This window comes from Biomphalaria glabrata, chromosome 3, assembly GCF_947242115.1.
Source record: "Biomphalaria glabrata chromosome 3, xgBioGlab47.1, whole genome shotgun sequence".
Taxonomy (NCBI): Eukaryota; Metazoa; Mollusca; class Gastropoda; family Planorbidae; genus Biomphalaria; species Biomphalaria glabrata.
In genome coordinates this window covers 30,377,811-30,399,242 of record NC_074713.1, presented here as the reverse complement: position 1 = coordinate 30,399,242, position 21,432 = coordinate 30,377,811, and the positions used below count along the sequence as shown (strand labels likewise).

At 32.5% G+C, this 21,432-nt stretch overlaps 1 long non-coding RNA gene across 11 annotated transcripts; it reads left to right on the top strand.

The window, feature by feature from the left end:
* Positions 1-10,315: 10,315 nt before the first annotated feature.
* Positions 10,316-21,408, top strand: LOC106061228 (uncharacterized). 11 transcript variants are annotated; one of them, XR_008777038.1, is made up of 9 exons: positions 10,700-10,995; positions 13,137-13,193; positions 13,765-13,906; positions 14,049-14,128; positions 14,268-14,409; positions 18,786-18,826; positions 19,292-20,241; positions 20,554-20,594; positions 21,269-21,408. It is a non-coding gene; the product is annotated as an uncharacterized LOC106061228 (long non-coding RNA). The 11 variants fall into 11 exon arrangements; XR_008777036.1 differs by lacking the exons at positions 10,700-10,995; positions 13,137-13,193 and adding an exon at positions 10,316-10,693; XR_008777030.1 differs by lacking the exon at positions 13,137-13,193.
* The last annotated feature ends 24 nt before the right edge of the window (positions 21,409-21,432 follow it).

Sequence of the window (21,432 nt, the reverse complement as noted above, 5' to 3'; positions counted from 1 at the left end):
TTTATTTTAATCTTTTGTAGAAAAAGCCTAATTCTTTTATTTTGAAAGTATTTTTTTCAGAGGTTTCCAGTCCAAGAAAGTCTTATTTGGAAGTGAAAAAGGTGAGATTTCTATTGGTGATTTCCCTTTTTTAAATTTTAGATATAATATATTTAAATATTTGTAGATACTTGTTAGTCCCAAAGTAAAATTTCCTTTTTCACACCTTGATATTAATAGGGAAGATAATGTTCAAATCATCTGTATGTGTGGCCCACAGTTAATGAGGGTGTCATGTGGCCAGCACAACAACCAACCACCTTAATTTCCTTTCCAACCTATGTTAAGTAACTATTTGAGCTGGTCAATCAAATATCCCAAAATTTAAAATTCCTCATTTCACAAGGATTCAAACCTTGGACCTATAGTTCTGTAGTCGAGTCTTTATCTGCTAATTAACCCCATGAATTCACTAAAAATTTTTGAAATATTTTTATTATTTTAGTGCAGATAAATATCTTTATATCTTTTTGATTAGAATAACTATTCTGTTTCAGATCAAGAAACAAGAAAGTAAAGAGGGCTCTTCAGAACTGTACATGTCATTGTGACATTACCATTAAGGTGAAGTTATTCAAACATTATTCTTTTTTCGTATAATGTTTTGTTTTGTTTGTGAATTGTTTTGTCATGACGGCCGCCAACAAATGTTTTCGTTTTGTCTTGTACCGTCTATTTAGTGCTTCCTTTTTATATTTTTTGAAGTTGTTTTCTTATAATTTTTTTAAGTTTACTTTTATTCTTTTAGTATATAGTTTTTATTTTAATCTTTTGTAGAAAAAGCCTAATTCTTTTATTTTGAAAGTATTTTTTTCAGAGGTTTCCAGTCCAAGAAAGTCTTATTTGGAAGTGAAAAAGGTGAGATTTCTATTGGTGATTTCCCTTTTTTAAATTTTAGATATAATATATTTAAATATTTGTAGATACTTGTTAGTCCCAAAGTAAAATTTCCTTTTTCACACCTTGATATTAATAGGGAAGATAATGTTCAAATCATCTGTATGTGTGGCCCACAGTTAATGAGGGTGTCATGTGGCCAGCACAACAACCAACCACCTTAATTTCCTTTCCAACCTATGTTAAGTAACTATTTGAGCTGGTCAATCAAATATCCCAAAATTTAAAATTCCTCATTTCACAAGGATTCAAACCTTGGACCTATAGTTCTGTAGTCGAGTCTTTATCTGCTAATTAACCCCATGAATTCACTAAAAATTTTTGAAATATTTTTATTATTTTAGTGCAGATAAATATCTTTATATCTTTTGATTAGAATAACTATTCTGTTTCAGATCAAGAAACAAGAAAGTAAAGAGGGCTCTTCAGAACTGTACATGTCATTGTGACATTACCATTTAGGTGAAGTTATTCAAACATTATTCTTTTTTCGTATAATGTCTTGTTTTGTTTGTGAATTGTTTTGTCATGACAAATGTTTTCGTTTTGTTTTGTACCGTTTTTTGAAGTTGTTTTCTTATAGTTTTTTTTAAGTTTACTTTTATTCTTTTAGTATATAGTTTTTATTTTAATCTTTTGTAGAAAAAGTCTAATTCTTTTAGTTTGAAAGTATTTTTTTCAGAGGATTCCAGTCCAAGAAAGTCTTATTTGGAAGTGAAAAAGGTGAGATTTCTATTGGTGATTTTCTTTTTTTTTAATTTTAGATATAATATATTTAAATATTTGTAGATACTTGTTAGTCCCAAATTAAAATTTCCTTTTCACACCTTGATATTAATAGGGAAGATAATGTTTAAATCATATGTATGTTTGGCCCACAGTTAATGAGGGTGTCATGTGGCCAGCACAATGACCAACCACCTTAATTTTTTCTCCAACCTTTGTTAAGTAACTATTTGAGCTGGTCAATCAAATATCCCAAAATTTAAAATTCCTCATTTCACAAGGATTCAAACCTTGGACCTTTAGTTCTGTAGCCGAGTCTTTATCTGCTAATTAGCCCCATGAATTCACTAAAAATTTTTTGAAATATTTTTATTATTTTAGTGCAGATAAATATCTTTATAACTTTTTGATTAGAATAACTATTCTGTTTCAGATCAAGAAACAAGAAAGTAAAGAGGGCTCTCCAGAACTGTACATGTCATTGTGACATTACCATTAAGGTGAAGTTATTCAAACATTATTCTTTTTTCGTATAATGTCTTGTTTTGTTTGTGAATTGTTTTGTCATGACGGCCGCCAACAAATGTTTTCGTTTTGTTTTGTACCGTCTATTTAGTGCATGCTTTTTATATTTTTTGAAGCTGTTTTCTTATAGTTTTTTTAAGTTTACTTTTATTCTTTTAGTATATAGTTTTTATTTTAATCTTTTGTAGAAAAAGTCTAATTCTTTTAGTTTGAAAGTATTTTTTTCAGAGGTTTCCAGTCCAAGAAAGTCTTATTTGGAAGTGAAAAAGGTGAGATTTCTATTGGTGATTTCCCTTTTTTAAATTTTAGATATAATATATTTAAATATTTGTAGATACTTGTTAGTCCCAAAGTAAAATTTCCTTTTTCACACCTTGATATTAATAGGGAAGATAATGTTCAAATCATCTGTATGTGTGGCCCACAGTTAATGAGGGTGTCATGTGGCCAGCACAACAACCAACCACCTTAATTTCTTCTCCAACCTATGTTAAGTAACTATTTGAGCTGGTCAATTAGATATCCCAAAATTTAAAATTCCTCATTTCACAAGGATTCAAACCTTGGACCTATAGTTCTGTAGTCGAGTCTTTATCTGCTAATTAACCCCATGAATTCACTAAAAATTTTTGAAATATTTTTATTATTTTAGTGCAGATAAATATCTTTATATCTTTTTGATTATAATAACTATTCTGTTTCAGATCAAGAAACAAGAAAGTAAAGAGGGCTCTTTAGAACTGTACATGTCATTGTGACATTACCATTAAGGTGAAGTTATTCAAACATTATTCTTTTTTCGTATAATGTCTTGTTTTGTTTGTGAATTGTTTTGTCATGACAAATGTTTTCGTTTTGTTTTGTACCGTCTATTTAGTGCATGCTTTTTATATTTTTTGAAGTTGTTTTCTTATAGTTTTTTTTAAGTTTACTTTTATTCTTTTAGTATATAGTTTTTATTTTAATCTTTTGTAGAAAAAGTCTAATTCTTTTAGTTTGAAAGTATTTTTTTCAGAGGTTTCCAGTCCAAGAAAGTCTTATTTGGAAGTGAAAAAGGTGAAATTTCTATTGGTGATTTCCCTTTTTTAAATTTTAGATTTAATATATTTAAATATTTGTAGATACTTGTTAGTCCCAAATTAAAATTTCCTTTTCACACCTTGATATTAATAGGGAAGATAATGTTCAAATCATCTGTATGTGTGGCCCACAGTTAATGAGGGTGTCATGTGGCCAGCACAACAACCAACCACCTTAATTTCTTCTCCAACCTATGTTAAGTAACTATTTGAGCTGGTCAATTAGATATCCCAAAATTTAAAATTCCTCATTTCACAAGGATTCAAACCTTGGACCTATAGTTCTGTAGTCGAGTCTTTATCTGCTAATTAACCCCATGAATTCACTAAAAATTTTTGAAATATTTTTATTATTTTAGTGCAGATAAATATCTTTATATCTTTTTGATTATAATAACTATTCTGTTTCAGATCAAGAAACAAGAAAGTAAAGAGGGCTCTTTAGTACTGTACATGTCATTGTGACATTACCATTAAGGTGAAGTTATTCAAACATTATTCTTTTTTCGTATAATGTCTTGTTTTGTTTGTGAATTGTTTTGTCATGACGGCCGCCAACAAATGTTTTCGTTTTGTCTTGTACCGTCTATTTAGTGCTTCCTTTTTATATTTTTTGAAGTTGTTTTCTTATAGTTTTTTTAAGTTTACTTTTATTCTTTTAGTATATAGTTTTTATTTTAATCTTTTGGAGAAAAAGTCTAATTCTTTTAGTTTAAAAGTATTTTTTTCAGAGGTTTCCAGTTCAAGAAAGTCTTATTTGGAAGTGAAAAAGGTGAAATTTCTATTGGTGATTTCCCTTTTTTAAATTTTAAATATAATATATTTAAATATTTGTAGATACTTGTTAGTCCCAAATTAAAATTTCCTTTTCACACCTTGATATTAATAGGGAAGATAATGTTCAAATCATCTGTATGTGTGGCCCACAGTTAATGAGGGTGTCATGTGGCCAGCACAACAACCAACCACCTTAATTTTTTCTCCAACCTATGTTAAGTAACTATTTGAGCTGGTCAATTAAATATCCCAAAATTTAAAATTCCTCATTTCACAAGGATTTAAACCTTGGACCAATAGTTCTGTAGTCAAGTCTTTATCTGCTAATTAACCCCATGAATTCACTAAAAATTTTTGAAATATTTTTATTATTTTAGTGCAGATAAATATCTTTATATCTTTTTGATTAGAATAACTATTCTGTTTCAGATCAAGAAAGTAAAGAGGGCTCTCCAGAACTGTACATGTCATTGTGACATTACCATTAAGGTGAAGTTATTCAAACATTATTCTTTTTTCGTATAATGTCTTGTTTTGTTTGTGAATTGTTTTGTCATGACGGCAGCCAACAAATGTTTTCGTTTTGTTTTGTACCGTCTATTTAGTGCATGCTTTTTATATTTTTTGAAGTTGTTTTCTTATACTTTTTTTAAAGTTTTCTTTTATTCTTTTAGTATATAGTTTTTATTTTAATCTTTTGTAGAAAAAGCCTAATTCTTTTATTTTGAAAGTATTTTTTTCAGAGGTTTCCAGTCCAAGAAAGTCTTATTTGGAAGTGAAAAAGGTGAGATTTCTATTGGTGATTTCCCTTTTTTAAATTTTAGATATAATATATTTAAATATTTGTAGATACTTGTTAGTCCCAAAGTAAAATTTCCTTTTTCACACCTTGATATTAATAGGGAAGATAATGTTCAAATCATCTGTATGTGTGGCCCACAGTTAATGAGGGTGTCATGTGGCCAGCACAACAACCAACCACCTTAATTTCCTTTCCAACCTATGTTAAGTAACTATTTGAGCTGGTCAATCAAATATCCCAAAATTTAAAATTCCTCATTTCACAAGGATTCAAACCTTGGACCTATAGTTCTGTAGTCGAGTCTTTATCTGCTAATTAACCCCATGAATTCACTAAAAATTTTTGAAATATTTTTATTATTTTAGTGCAGATAAATATCTTTATATCTTTTTGATTAGAATAACTATTCTGTTTCAGATCAAGAAACAAGAAAGTAAAGAGGGCTCTTCAGAACTGTACATGTCATTGTGACATTACCATTAAGGTGAAGTTATTCAAACATTATTCTTTTTTCGTATAATGTTTTGTTTTGTTTGTGAATTGTTTTGTCATGACGGCCGCCAACAAATGTTTTCGTTTTGTCTTGTACCGTCTATTTAGTGCTTCCTTTTTATATTTTTTGAAGTTGTTTTCTTATAATTTTTTTAAGTTTACTTTTATTCTTTTAGTATATAGTTTTTATTTTAATCTTTTGTAGAAAAAGCCTAATTCTTTTATTTTGAAAGTATTTTTTTCAGAGGTTTCCAGTCCAAGAAAGTCTTATTTGGAAGTGAAAAAGGTGAGATTTCTATTGGTGATTTCCCTTTTTTAAATTTTAGATATAATATATTTAAATATTTGTAGATACTTGTTAGTCCCAAAGTAAAATTTCCTTTTTCACACCTTGATATTAATAGGGAAGATAATGTTCAAATCATCTGTATGTGTGGCCCACAGTTAATGAGGGTGTCATGTGGCCAGCACAACAACCAACCACCTTAATTTCCTTTCTAACCTATGTTAAGTAACTATTTGAGCTGGTCAATCAAATATCCCAAAATTTAAAATTCCTCATTTCACAAGGATTCAAACCTTGGACCTATAGTTCTGTAGTCGAGTCTTTATCTGCTAATTAACCCCATGAATTCACTAAAAATTTTTGAAATATTTTTATTATTTTAGTGCAGATAAATATCTTTATATCTTTTTGATTAGAATAACTATTCTGTTTCAGATCAAGAAACAAGAAAGTAAAGAGGGCTCTTCAGAACTGTACATGTCATTGTGACATTACCATTAAGGTGAAGTTATTCAAACATTATTCTTTTTTCGTATAATGTTTTGTTTTGTTTGTGAATTGTTTTGTCATGACGGCCGCCAACAAATGTTTTCGTTTTGTCTTGTACCGTCTATTTAGTGCTTCCTTTTTATATTTTTTGAAGTTGTTTTCTTATAATTTTTTTAAGTTTACTTTTATTCTTTTAGTATATAGTTTTTATTTTAATCTTTTGTAGAAAAAGCCTAATTCTTTTATTTTGAAAGTATTTTTTTCAGAGGTTTCCAGTCCAAGAAAGTCTTATTTGGAAGTGAAAAAGGTGAGATTTCTATTGGTGATTTCCCTTTTTTAAATTTTAAATATAATATATTTAAATATTTGTAGATACTTGTTAGTCCCAAAGTAAAATTTCCTTTTTCACACCTTGATATTAATAGGGAAGATAATGTTCAAATCATCTGTATGTGTGGCCCACAGTTAATGAGGGTGTCATGTGGCCAGCACAACAACCAACCACCTTAATTTCCTTTCCAACCTATGTTAAGTAACTATTTGAGCTGGTCAATCAAATATCCCAAAATTTAAAATTCCTCATTTCACAAGGATTCAAACCTTGGACCTATAGTTCTGTAGTCGAGTCTTTATCTGCTAATTAACCCCATGAATTCACTAAAAATTTTTGAAATATTTTTATTATTTTAGTGCAGATAAATATCTTTATATCTTTTTGATTAGAATAACTATTCTGTTTCAGATCAAGAAACAAGAAAGTAAAGAGGGCTCTTCAGAACTGTACATGTCATTGTGACATTACCATTAAGGTGAAGTTATTCAAACATTATTCTTTTTTCGTATAATGTCTTGTTTTGTTTGTGAATTGTTTTGTCATGACAAATGTTTTCGTTTTGTTTTGTACCGTTTTTTGAAGTTGTTTTCTTATAGTTTTTTTTAAGTTTACTTTTATTCTTTTAGTATATAGTTTTTATTTTAATCTTTTGTAGAAAAAGTCTAATTCTTTTAGTTTGAAAGTATTTTTTTCAGAGGATTCCAGTCCAAGAAAGTCTTATTTGGAAGTGAAAAAGGTGAGCTTTCTATTGGTGATTTTCTTTTTTTTTAATTTTAGATATAATATATTTAAATATTTGTAGATACTTGTTAGTCCCAAATTAAAATTTCCTTTTCACACCTTGATATTAATAGGGAAGATAATGTTTAAATCATATGTATGTTTGGCCCACAGTTAATGAGGGTGTCATGTGGCCAGCACAATGACCAACCACCTTAATTTTTTCTCCAACCTTTGTTAAGTAACTATTTGAGCTGGTCAATCAAATATCCCAAAATTTAAAATTCCTTATTTCACAAAACATGAATTGATTGAAAAATGTGCACATTTTTTAATCAATTAGTTATCTTCTTATCTTATATAATACAGACGTTACTTCAAAAAAAGATGATTACGTCCTACGCGTCATGCATTTAGTCATGCATATTAACCAATGACTTAAATTCTGCCAAGTCACTGGTTTTCCTGGCTAGCTCAGGCAACCCATTCCATGCTCTAATAGCACTAGGGAAGAAGGAGTATTTGTACAAATTTGTCCTAGCATATGGGACGAGGAATGTGCCTTTATCTTTGTGTCTTTCAGAGTATTTTATTAAATTTTGTTTTTGTATTTGAAGATTATGGTTCAGTGTTTTATGTATTATTGCTACTTTACTTTTGAGTCGTCTGTCCTGAAGGCTTTCTAAATTTAGTGATTTTACTAAAGGTGTTACTCTAGTCAAATGTGAATATTCGTTTGTTATGAATCGCACTGCTCTATTTTGTGTCTGTTCTAGTTTCTTAATGTTTTCTTGAGTTGAGGGGTCCCAAACGGAGGATGCATATTCTATTATTGGCCTAACCAAGGTTAAATAACATTTTAGTTTTATGTTCTTATTTGATTTATAGAAATTTCTTTTAATAAATCCTAATGCTTTGTTTGATTTTTTTGTAGTTTCATCAATATGTGGATTCCATGACAGTTTTTCATTTATTATAACACCTAGGTATTTTGCGTTTTTAGCCTGTGTTACTGGTTTGCCATGAATAAGATAAGTGGAATTAATTTGTTTTAGTTTTTTTGTTACTCTTAACAACTGACATTTTTCTGGGTGGAAAGACATGCTCCAATTTGATTCCCATTTCTGTAATTCATCTAATTCTCTTTGTAAAATATCTGTGTCTTGTGTTGTTTTTATTGTTCTATATATTATGCAATCGTCTGCAAATAATCTGACTTTTGTTCCTGAACTAATGCAATTTGGTAAATCATTTATGTAAATTAAAAATAGTAGTGGACCCAAGACTGTTCCTTGAGGTACACCTGAGTTTACTGTTATCGGTGTTGATTTAGAGCCATTTATTATTACAGTTTGTTCTCTCCCTATCAGAAAGTCTTTAATCCACTGATGCAGTGGACCATTAATGCCGAAATATTTTAATTTTTTAAGCAAACTATGGTGGTGAACTTTGTCAAAAGCCTTAGAAAAATCTAGTAAGATAGCATCTATTTGTTCACTATTATCTAAACCTTTTGAAAAATCATCAATTAGTCCTATTAGTTGTGTTTCACATGATCTATATTTCCTAAAGCCATGTTGGTATGGTGTGAGGACATTATGTTTGTCTAAGTGGTTTATGATGTTGCTACATATTATGTGTTCTAGGATTTTACATGTGATGCTGGTAAGTGATACTGGTCTGTAGTTTCCTGGGTCAGATTTTTCTCCTTTTTTAAATAGGGGGGTGACATTAGCTTCTTTCCAGTCCTTTGGTACTCTGCCCTGGTTAAGTGAAGCCTGAAAGAGTATTTTGAACACTGGGGCTAGCTCATTACTTAGTTCTTTGAGTAATCTAGCTGGAATACCATCAGGTCCAGAAGCTTTATTTGGTTTGGTGTTGGCTAATAGTTTTTGAATTCCATTTTCTTGTACTACTATATCTTCTATGTTGTCTACTTGGTTCAAATTCAGTAATATGTCTTTGTCTCCTGGGGCTGAGAATGCTGATGCAAAGTATTTGTTTAGAATGTTTGCTTTAGTTTCATTATCATTATGTATTATGTTATGTTCATCTTTTAATGGCGCTATGCCTGTTGTTTCCATTTTCTTAGACTTAATGTATGACCATAGGTTTTTGTTGTTATCTTTAGATATTACATTGTTTATGTATTCACTCTGCAGCTGTCTGCTTACTTTTTGGGTTAAGTGTTTAATTTTTATATACTTTTTGTAAACTCTTTCTGCATTAGTTTTACTTAACCTAGATGTAAAAGTCTAGTCTAGATAGGCCCCCTATCCTCTAGATCTATTAATCATTGTTAATAATATAAGCTATGGTTTATCATTACATTATTTTTCTTCTACAAAATGTAACAAACTGCAAGGATTTTAGATTTAGATTTTACTACTTCAGTTATGTTGAGTTTAGTTTACAAGAATTGAAGGTGTATAGATATATCTATATAGATTTAGATCTAGTCGGGGCTTTTTTTGTAACATACCAGCACCTTTTTCAATGTGGGGAAAACATTATTACTTTTCTAGTTCTGGTATTTTAACGTTTTTTTTTAAATATATTAGTAGTTAAAAGTTAGGAAAAACAAAGCACTGGATCTAGTCTTATAGAGTGTAGTCTAGATATCTATACCGGGTATACCTCAATCTAAAATTTGTTAGGTCAAATCATGATAGATCTAGCATCATATAGATCTATAAATTTGTTCAATTTCATATTAGGTCAGCAGATCTTGGACTAATAATATCGTGAACGATACGAAGTGTGAGTGTGCTAACTTCTGTCGTCATGATCATATTCTAGTCTAGTGACTATGACTAGACTAGTGGCACTGTGACTGTCATTCATTTCAATGATTGAATGAATGTGAATCAATGACAATGAAATTATGAATGGGTACTTAATTGAATTCAACAACGGTACATTTAGAACAGTGTAGATTTATCATCTTATAGTAATTAACAAGGACGAAACTTGAAATATTGATCTAGATTTCTAGAGCTAAGCTTGATAGAATGTTGCTTGCGTAGAGACTTCTTAGCCCTCACTGAACAGAACTCAGGATTTTCACGTGATTTTTTATTAAACTTTTGACGTGGAAGAGCATACCTCTTGTGTTTATTTCAGTTTAAGCATTATTTCAATTTCGCAATATTACCTGTAAATACATTTAAATTTAAAAGAATACGGCTGCCCATTTCTCTTATTGCTAATAAAAATAATATCACTTTGACACATTTAGAACCATTTTTAAGTGCCAACGAAGTCCTAGATCTAGATCTACTTTCTTTTTATTAATTATAATAAAGATTGGAGAGAATAAAAAAAAATTGGGATATTCATATCATGATAATGAATGATATATTCATTAATATTCAATAACAGTTACAATATTAGATCTAGATCTATATTGTTTTTATTTGTTATTGCCTAGATTTATCTACTCTTGTAACTCTAGAGTCTAGAGTCTAGATCTAGATTAGGTTCTAGACTAGTGACTTAAGTAACACTTGTAATAACTTAAATAAGATGTAAACAATGAAAACTTCTTTTTGTTTAAATCTAGAATAGCAATAATCGGAATATATCACATAGATAGATTATATGATAGATAGATGATTAGATCTAGACTCTAATATTAAATATATATCTATTAGTAGTATTAGATCTATTATCTAGATCTAGATTCTAGATATATCATAATATATAGATCTAACTAGATCTAGACTCTAGGCCTTCTACTAGATCTAAGTTCTAGACCTAGATCTAGGGCCTAGGGCTATAATATGGTATGGACGGTAAATGATTAAATTTAAATCATAAATTTAAAATGGTAATACTTTAACTCTTACTACACTGAGTAGTCTTAGTCTTAATATTTAGATCTACTATAATTTAGAGTTAGACTAATACTAGACTAGATGTAGTAGTAGTCTAAGTAGTACTATTAATTACTAAACTAATAGTAATTGCTAATAGTATAGTACTACTAGGTAGTAGTAGTACTATAACTAGTAGGCATAACTATAATAAATATATAGTAATAGATGATTAATTTAGATCTAGTACTAGTACTAATAGTAATACTGTACTATACTATTAGTTACTAGATCTAGACTGTACTATGTCTGTAATATAGTAAAATACTAAAATTAGTAAAATAATAGATCTAGTAATTAATAAGTAATACTAACTTATACTACTTATAGTTGAGTTTGTATAGACTATAGTAATAGTCTAGTTATAAATCTATTAATAGTAAATATTTAGGCCTATACCCTTTAGAATATAGTAATATTATTAATATTATAGATCTATTATGCTGATTGCCTCCGATACTATTTAACTATTAAGTATTAAGTGATAAGTCTATAATTAGTATTATCATTTATGATTTTTATTTGTGATATACTATAGATGTTACATGTACATCAGCTATGTACTATAATGTACACTACTTAAATTATAACCATATACTTGAAAAAGTCATATAGATTAGATTAGATCTAAATCTAAGACACACTAAGACTTAGACTTACTTAGACTTAGGTCCTCCCGCGCCGTTCGGCGTATTGGGCAGCAAGCTGTCTCCATAAAGATCTGTCGTTGGCAATGTCTTAAGCCTCTTCCCACCTGGTGTCCACTGTTCTAAGGTCTTCTATGAAGGTGTGGCGCCAAGTAATATGAGGACGTCCCTGTTTGCGCTTTCCTCGTATTGGCCTCCATGTCATCGCCTTATATCCCACTCGCTAAATTTTGGTCCTATCTAAGTTTATGCGGAGGCCAATTTTGGGTGTTTCTCTATCTAGACTCTCTGTCATTTCTTGTATGCCTTTATTTGTAGCCCAGAGTAGTGCAATGTCATCAGCAAAGTCCAAGTCCATTATTCGATTTTGTTCACGCCATGGAATACCAAAGGCAGTCTGGTTCATTGCTCTCCTCATTATGTAGTCAATGGCTAGGAGGAAAAGGAAGGGAGATAAGATGCACCCCTGTCTCACACCTGTCTCGATGCTGAAAAACTCGGTTGTTCCTTCTTCTGTTTTAATGCAGTAACTAGACTGACTGTATAGGTGTCGTAGGATCTAGACAAATTTTTCTGGGATGCCATATTCTCTAACTATTTTCCATAGTGATTCTTTGAAGGGTGAAAAATCTCTAGCTTTCATTCCCCTCTAAAGAAGCTGATTGTCTGTATGCTTGAACTTTCAAGTAAAGAGTAGGCTAAAAAGCATCCTGAATCAAGAATACTTTCATCATATTAAAGACTGTTGGTAAAGATGTTCTACTAGAAATTAATCACAACCTTAAATAATCTGTCAGCAAGTAGATTGCTAATGAGGTATCTTCATATATTTTGAATATAGATAAGTTATTGTATACAGTAGAACAGGGGTGGGCAACCTTTTTGTATCGAGGGCCGCATTAAAAAAATGTTAAAACTTGGGGGTTATATATTTATATATATATATTTATATATACTTACAACTTAGAAAAAATACGCTAGCTAACTGTATTATGTCTTTTAATTCATATTTATATTGTATTTTACATTTACTTTAACTTTTTTCACACTCCCAATTGAGGAATTACAACAAGAGTTTGCAATTTCTGAAACCAATTTTACTATTTAAAAACAATAATTACTATAGTCTTTTTACATCACAATATTTCATCACAAATGTACAGCTGTACTTAATGTGAAGTATTTAACTGTTTACACTCGTGCCTAATGTTCCGGAACTGTGGAACTAGCTTACTAGCTGTTATACTTGTGACTGCTGTCAAATTACAGTCATTCACCATCAACCTGTGATTACACTTGTTTATTTAAAAAAAAAAATGCTTCTTTACATATGTATGTGTACCCAAATAATGTTAAAGCTTAGCAGCAAAGTTTTTTAAAGTGTGGAAATAAAGCTTCTGGCACCCATTAAGCTACCGCAGTAGTACTGACTTGAACTTCTCTTACAGGTCATAATTTACATAAAGTTGTGTTCTCTGGAACTGAATTAGCTTCTGCTCTAAATGGTGAGCTGATGGTATTGAAAACTGGTTTTTGGCATCAATTCCATAAGGAATCCAATAAGTCTGGTACTTTTAACCATTTCACTATAAATATTTTCACCTTTTAACAAAGGAAAATGACAAAACCTTTTTTCACTTGTTGGCCTGGAGAAATTGGAAATTCTTGTTTGAAAAGATTTAACATGCACTTGCATTTCAATGCAAGCAGCCCATTGAAATAACAGTTATGAAAAACATGAAATCTGTCTTCCACTCTTCACTAGAAATATTAGTAAAAAGGTCATAGTCAATGTGGCCATGTGGCCTGCGGGCTGTAATTTGCCCACCCCTGCAGTAGAAGGAACTTTTAATGGCTCCGTTTTAAAGTGTATACTTTACTAAGCCTGTAATGAAGTATTCAGTTAAAAATAATAAAGGTTATGAGTGTACTGTACATTTTGTGATACACATTAAGATTTTATATAGCCTCTTAACCTACCTACATATAGAAATACATATCAATACGGAATTGTACTTTTGTTTTTATACTCAAATTTTTTATTCCATTATATAACTTTATATATTGTGAGGTCAGGTACCAATAGATGCACATCATATCAGATGTCACTTGTGGACCAGTTCCTGGATCATATGATAATGCTAGAGCTGAATATGACATCTGTTCCACCCCTGAAGTCTAGCACTTTATCACTAGGAAATCATGCCCCCCTGACAATGTAAGGAAATAATTAATTTCCCTTGTAGACAGTTGTAAAATGTACCACATGCTTAGTTTTCATGCCTTGTATACTGTTTCACTTTGACCTTTGCAATGTTTACCAGAATGTTTAAAGAATGCCATAACTTTCTATGTTGCAGTCATTAGCTTAAGTGTCAAAGAAAACAGTCCATGCTTTAGCCACATTAGAGCATCTTTTTGATAGGCAATGGTGCACTGGGTGTGTTATTAGTTTGCTTCTGTAATGTGTTGGTATATAGTAGTAGTAAAATTTCAATTTTCAACCATGTTGATTATAGACCCTAACTTGAGTTTGAAATATTATAGTAGTTAATGAAGTTAATTTGTTTCTATTTCAGAAAGATTTGTGCAGACTCATCTTGTGGGTCAGCTCATGAACAGAATGATACACACAAAATGTCAGGAGGCAGGATTGGTGAAGTGGGAAATTCTCCAACCTGACTTTATAATTACTGATGCATTAATCTTCTATAAGTCCAGGTAGCCAAATCTGTTACATATGTTGTACTTTAAAAATGTGCATATCTTTTCAATGTAAATTCATCATTAAAGGGAAAGTCAGATGGATTTGACAATTTTTGATATAATATGTGTTTTGATAAGGGACGCGGTGGTTGAGTGGTTAAGCGCTTGGCTTCTGAACCTGGGATCATGGGTTTGAATCTCTGTGAATACTGGGATTTAGAACTTCAGGATTTTTAGGGCGCCCCTGAGTCCACCCAACTCTAATGGGTACCCTGACTTGAATTGGGGAAAGTAATGGCAGTTGGTCCTTGTGCTGGCCAAAGAAAGAGATAACCTTAACATCATCTGCCCTATAGATCGCTAGGTCTGAAAGGGGAACTTTACTTTATGTGTTTTGATTTACAGACTAAGACTTACTTAGACTTAGGTCCTCCCGCGCCGTTCGGCGCATCGGGCGGCAAGCTGTCTCCATAAAGATCTGTCACTGGCAATGTCTGAAGCTTCCTCCCATCTAGTGTCCACTGTTCTGAGATCCTCCATGAAGGTGTGTCGCCAAGTAATACGAGGACGTCCCTGTTTGCGCTTTCCTCGTTTTGGCTTCCATGTTATCGCAGATGACTTCCACGTCTCACATGCATATGTAGCAGTTGGAATGACGATTGTGTTGAGAAGGTGTATTTTTGTCTCGAGTCCAATGGCTTGGCTAGTCCAAATAGGCTGCAGCCTTTGGAAAATGCTCCCTGCCTTTCCTAATCGGCATGCTACATCATGGTAAGCATCTCCATCATTTGTTATGATGCTGCCAAGGTACGTGAACTTGTCCAGCTCTTCAAGCTTTGACTCGCCAAGTCTGAGGGGGACACCCTTTGCCTTATATCCCACTCGCATAATTTTAGTCTTGTCCAAGTTTATGCGGAGGCCATTTTTGTGTGTCTCTCTGTCTAGGCTCTCCGTCATTTCTTGAATGCATTTATTTGTAGCCCGAGTAGTGCAACATCATCAGCAAAGTCCAAGTCCGTCAATCGGAGTTGTTCATGCCATGGAATACCAAAGGTAGTCTGGTTCATTGCTCTCCTCATTATGTAGTCGATGGCTAGGAGGAAAAGGAAGGGAGATAAGATGCATCCCTGTCTCACACCTGTCTCGATTGTAAAAAACTCTGTTGTTCCCTCTTCTGTTTTAATGCAGCAACTAGACTGACTGTAAAGGTGTCGTAGGATCTGGACCAATTTTTCTGGGATACCGTATTCTCTAACTATTTTCCATAGTGATTCTCGGTGGACACTATCAAACGCTTTTTTGAAGTCCATGAAACTGATCGTTAGACGTTGTTGGTACTCAAGACTTTGTTCTATGATATTTCGTAGAACGAAAATCTGCTCTGTACATGATCTGCCTCTTCGGAATCCTGCTTGTTCTTCTCTGAGCCTTTCATCTACAGACTGTTGAAGCCGTCTCAACAAAACAGTGCTGAAAACTTTGCCCGGGACAGAGAGGAGAGTAATGTCCCTCCAGTTGTTGCAGTCTGCCAAGTTGCCCTTTTTTGGAAGCTTTACAATCACTCCCTTTTGCCAGTCCTCTGGGACTTTTGAAGTTCACCAACAGAGATTTAAGAGATCAGTCATTCTGTTAACAATGCACTGTCCCCCATATTTTAGCATTTCTGCTGATATCATGTCTAGCCCTGGTGCTTTGTTATTCTTTAGCACTGCAATGGCCATGGTAACCTCCTCAGCAGTTATTGGGTCTTGACCTTAAGATCATTGTCTGGAGAGGGGTCCTTGAATATTTAAGTTAGGTCTGGCGACAGTTGGTTAAGGGTCTCTTTAAAGTGCTCTACCCATCTTGCATCCTGTTCTTCTTTTGTTAACAAAGTTTTGCCTTGCTTGTCTTTTATCGGTGCCCCATGTCCACTCTTTGCTCCAGTGAGATCTCGGACAATACAATGGAGGGTTTTTGTGTCATTTCTGCTTGCAGCTGCTTGTGGCTCTTGTCCCTTCTGCTCAATCCAGTCCCGTTTATCTCGCCGACAGCTTCTCTTTACTTTCAGATCTGCTTCCCTATAGGCTTCTTCCGCTAGGCTGCGATCCTGTGTTTCATTTTTCTGATCTTGTCTACGTTTGACCTCTTTCCTCTCATCAATCTATTTCCATGTTCTGTCTTGTATCCAATGCGAGATGCGGTGGACATCAAGTGGACAAATAATCAATGATGGCAAGACAATAATATATTCAGGACATGATAAGGAGCACATTGGTGGTGTAGGAATCATCATGTCTAAAATAGCAGCTTCAGCGCTAATTGCTTGGAAGCCAGTCAGTGACCGCATCATTACAGCTCGACTCCAAACAAAGCAAATCAAAGTCACTACCATCCAAGCATATGCCCCTACAGAGGATGCGGAAGATACCATCAAAGATAATTTCTATAATCAACAACAAACCACTCTTGATGAAACACCTAATCACGACCTAATTCTACTGATGGGAGACTTTAACGCCAAAATCAATCCCAACCGAACTGGCTTTGAATATGTAATGGGACCATATGCCTCTGCAAAAAAAAAAAAAAGTGGGTAATGGCGAGCGCTTGATTTCTCTCTGCACATCCAACAGCCTTTCAATTGGAAACACATATTTTAAGCACAAACAAATACACAAAAAAACATGGCGATCACCAAATGGAGAAACCTTCAACGAGATAGATTACATTTGCATCTCCAAACGATGGAGGTCATCTCTGTTAGACGTGCGGACCCGCAGAGGAGCGGATATCGGCTCAGACCACTACCTTGTCAGTGGCAAATGTAAGCTCCGATTGAAACGCCAACCAAAACGAGCCACACGACCCCGCCCATTTAATGTAGAGAAGCTTAAAGACGGCAATACTGCAGCACAGTTCCAATTGAAACTAACGAACCGATTTGAGGCTCTTGCAGATATATTGACCCTTGAGGAAGAGTGGGCCAACTTCAAAGATACCACTATTGGGTGCGCGGAAGAAGTTATTGGAAGGAGGCGAGGTTCATACAAGGAACGGTGGATACAAGACAGAACATGGAAATTGATTTACAGATAATGAATATATTCTTTTTTTTTTTATTTGCAATAATAACTAAGTAATTGATGTTTTTCTGACATAATTTTCCTGCGCATCCAAAACTGTCAGACTTTCACTGGGTTTCTATGTGACGTCACACAAACCTATTAATTTAATCTATTGACTTACTGTATAATGGAAAAACATACAGTAAAGTTTACATTGTCATAAAAGAAATATATCTTCGTCTATGCAGTTAGATCTAGGATCTTGTAAGCAAAGAAAACAATGCGTGCCAAAAGTAGATTTATATGCTTGATTAACCATGGCAGAGTGTATTTTCTCACCTTACCACTCAACACACAACAAACACTATTGCTTGGTTGTCTTGTCATGACTGACTACACATAGTCTAGACTAGTCTTACACTGATCAGTTTGTTTGAATCAGTCAGACACACGATCTATTTACTTTCTGGGACAGGGAGGGGCTTAGATGAAAATTTGTTTTTTCTCGAGTTGGTTATCCTAATGCTTTTATATACATAACAGCCTAACAGCTACTGTAAGAATGAAGGGATATGATTGGTTAAATCTAGTTTCACTTTCAGTATTGTTAATGAAAGTGACGTTTGCCTAATTTAAAAACAAAATCTCAAAGAACCCCGGTTTTTTTTTAGATGTCAAGAATTTATTGACTAATTTATTAAATATAAATGTTTCTAAGCATTTAAATAAAAAATGGTAAAATGTTTACTATTAAAACATTAATGCAGAATTTAAATATGTCAATAACTCAAATTTGAAAAACCATTGGAGTTTCCCTTTAAATTATTTGCCATGAAAGCAAACAAACAAAAACATTTGAAACAAAAAATTCGCATTGTTATTCTTGTCAAGAATTGACTGGATGTTGGTAGTAGAAATATGTCTATGTTGTTGTTTTTCTGTAAAGAGTCTATGTTATGTTGATTAAAAAAAAAGTAAAAGTACCCCTTTAAGATCTTGACATATATAAGTTATGTTAATAGATGCCATTATTTTATGTAAATGTTAAAATAATTGTACATGTAGTTAAAAGCATAAAACATTTAGTTACCTATAGAGATTATAGTAATACTTATGGTTACATCTGTAAATGTGTTTTCATCTGTTTAGGTGTCTTTGATTTCACAATGTCTGTACATGACTTCTTCTATATTTTCCCCATCTGATAACTTCTATCCATTAAAGCTTGTTTATTTAAAAACATCTTGTAATCAAAAGTAAAAGTATCCCCACTCTCCCAGTAAATTCATAGTCTTTAATAAAATATAAATATATTATAATAATACATAGATACATTTTTTCCAGAAGTTTCCAGTCCAAGACATTCTTATTTGGAAGTGAAACAGGTGAGATCTTTTTGTTATTTCCCTTTTTTTTTTTTAGAAATGATATATTTAAATATTTGTAGATACTAGGTAGCCACAAAGTCAACATTCCCTTTCAGACCTTGCAATCTATAGGGTAGATAATGTTCAAGTCAACAGTTTCTGTGGCCCATGGTTAATGAGGGTGTCATGTGGCCAGCACAACGATCAATTGCCTTTACTTTTGCCCAACTAAAGTAAGGTACCTATTAGAGCTGGGTGGACTCAGAAGCGCCCAAAGATGCTTAAATTGAAAATCCCAATCTTCACAAAGATTTGAACTCTAGACCTACAGTTCAGAAGTCAAGTGCTTAACGGCTCAGTCACTGCGCCTCCTAGTTAGCCCCATGAATTCTTTTAAATAATTTTGAAATAAAGTTATTCTCTCTTGGCAGATCAACATCTTTGTATCATTTTCAACACAATAACCATTCTTTTCTGTTTCAGATTAAGAAACAAGAAAGTAAAGAGTGCGCTCCAGAACTCTACATGTCACTGTGACATTACCATTAAGGTGAAGTTATTGATACATTATTCAACTTTCGTAGAATGTCTTGTTTTGTTTGTGAATTGTTTTATCATGACGTCAACAAATGTTTTAGTTTTATGTCGTGTACCGTCTTCGTATTGCGCGCCTTTTATATTTTTAAAATTTGTTTTGTTATAATTTTTAAAAGTTTTTTATCCTTTCGGTGCTGTTTTTGGATTTTTATTTTTTGAATTTGTTTTCTTATAATTTTTTGAAGTTTTTTATCCTTTCAGTGCAGTTTTTGTTTAAATCCTTTGGAGAATATGTCTAATTCTTTGAGGTTTTTTCTTTTTCAGAAGTTTCCAGTCCAAGACATTCTTATTTGAAAGTGAAACGGGGAGATCTTTTTGTTATTTCCCTTTTTTTGTTTTAGAAATGATATATTTAAATATTTGTAGATACTAGGTAGCCACAAAGTCAACATTCCCTTTCAGACCTTGCAATCTATAGGGTAGAGAATGTTCAAGTCATCAGTTTCTGTGGCCCATGGTTAATGAGGGTGTCATGTGGCCAGCACAACGATCAATTGCCTTTACTTTTGCCCAACTAAAGTAAGGTACCTATTAGAGCTGGGTGGACTCAGAAGCGCCCAAAGATCCTTAAATTGAAAATCCCAATCTTCACAAAGATTTGAACTCTAGACCTACAGTTCAGAAGTCAAGTGCTTAACGGCTCAGTCACTGCGTCTCCTAGTTAGCCCCATGAATTCTTATAAATAATTTTGAAATAAAGTTATTCTCTCTTGGCAGATCAACATCTTTGTATCATTTTCAACACAATGACCATTCTTTTCTGTTTCAGATTAAGAAACAAGAAAGTAAAGAGGGCGCTCCAGAACTCTACATGTCACTGTGACATTACCATTAAGGTGAAGTTATTGATACAGTATTGAACTTTCGTAGAATGTCTTGTTTTGTTTGTGAATTGTTTTGTCATGATGGCTGTCAACAAATGTTTTAGTTTTATGTCGTGTACTGACTCTGTATGGCATGCCTTTTATATTTCTTTGTTTTCTTATAATTTTTAAAAGTTTTTTATCCTTTCAGTGCTGTTTTTGGATTTTTATTTTTTGAATTTGTTTTCTTATAATTTTTTAAAGTTTTTTATCCTTTCAGTGCAGTTTTTGTTTAAATCCTTTGGAAAATATGGTCTAATTCTTTATGTTTTTTTTTTTTTTCAGAAGTTTCCAGTCCAAGACATTCTTATTTGGAAGTGAAACAGGTGAGATCTTTTTGTTATTTCCCTTTTTTTGTTTTAGAAATGATATATTTAAATATTTGTAGATACTAGGTAGCCACAAAGTCAACATTCCCTCTCAGACCTTGCAATCTATAGGGTAGATAATGTTCAAGTCATCACTTTCTGTGGCCCATGGTTAATGAGGGTGTCATGTGGCCAGCACAACGACCAATTGCCTTTACTTTTCCTCAACTAAAGTAAGATACCTTTTAGAGCTGGGTGGACTCAGAAGGGCTCAAAGATCCTTAAATTGAAAATCCCACACTTCACAAGGATTTGAACTCTAGACCTACAGTTCAGAAGCCAAGTGCTTTACTTCTCAACCAATAATCCAAATATTCAGTGTAAAAGTGAGTGCCAATCTTCTAAAACAAAAAAAACTTTGTTAGTTTGAAAATGTAACAAAGTAGATAATGACTTTCGTGGTGAACATTAATTTCACCTTTTAAGTTATTGTCAACTACTAAGACCTGTATTGAATAGATGATGTTTATTACTCATGCTTACTTCTACTACCAACATTATTTTATGAAACCAAAATAAGAAAGCATTGTTATGATGCTTATTCTAATTGAATTGTTATATGGATGATAGCTCTTATTTTATCAATGCCTTTTGCAATCATTCTTAAATCAATGAATTTTTATTCTCCTTAGGCCATAATGACAAGATAAGAGAAAATTTATGGATAGTGAAATTCATCAATCAATGGAACTTTAATTTCCTGGATATTTGACATGTTGCTTATAAATGTATCAGTATTATTGTCTAAAGATATTAAATTGATAACAACCAATCTTTTGTTAGTCACTTAGTATGT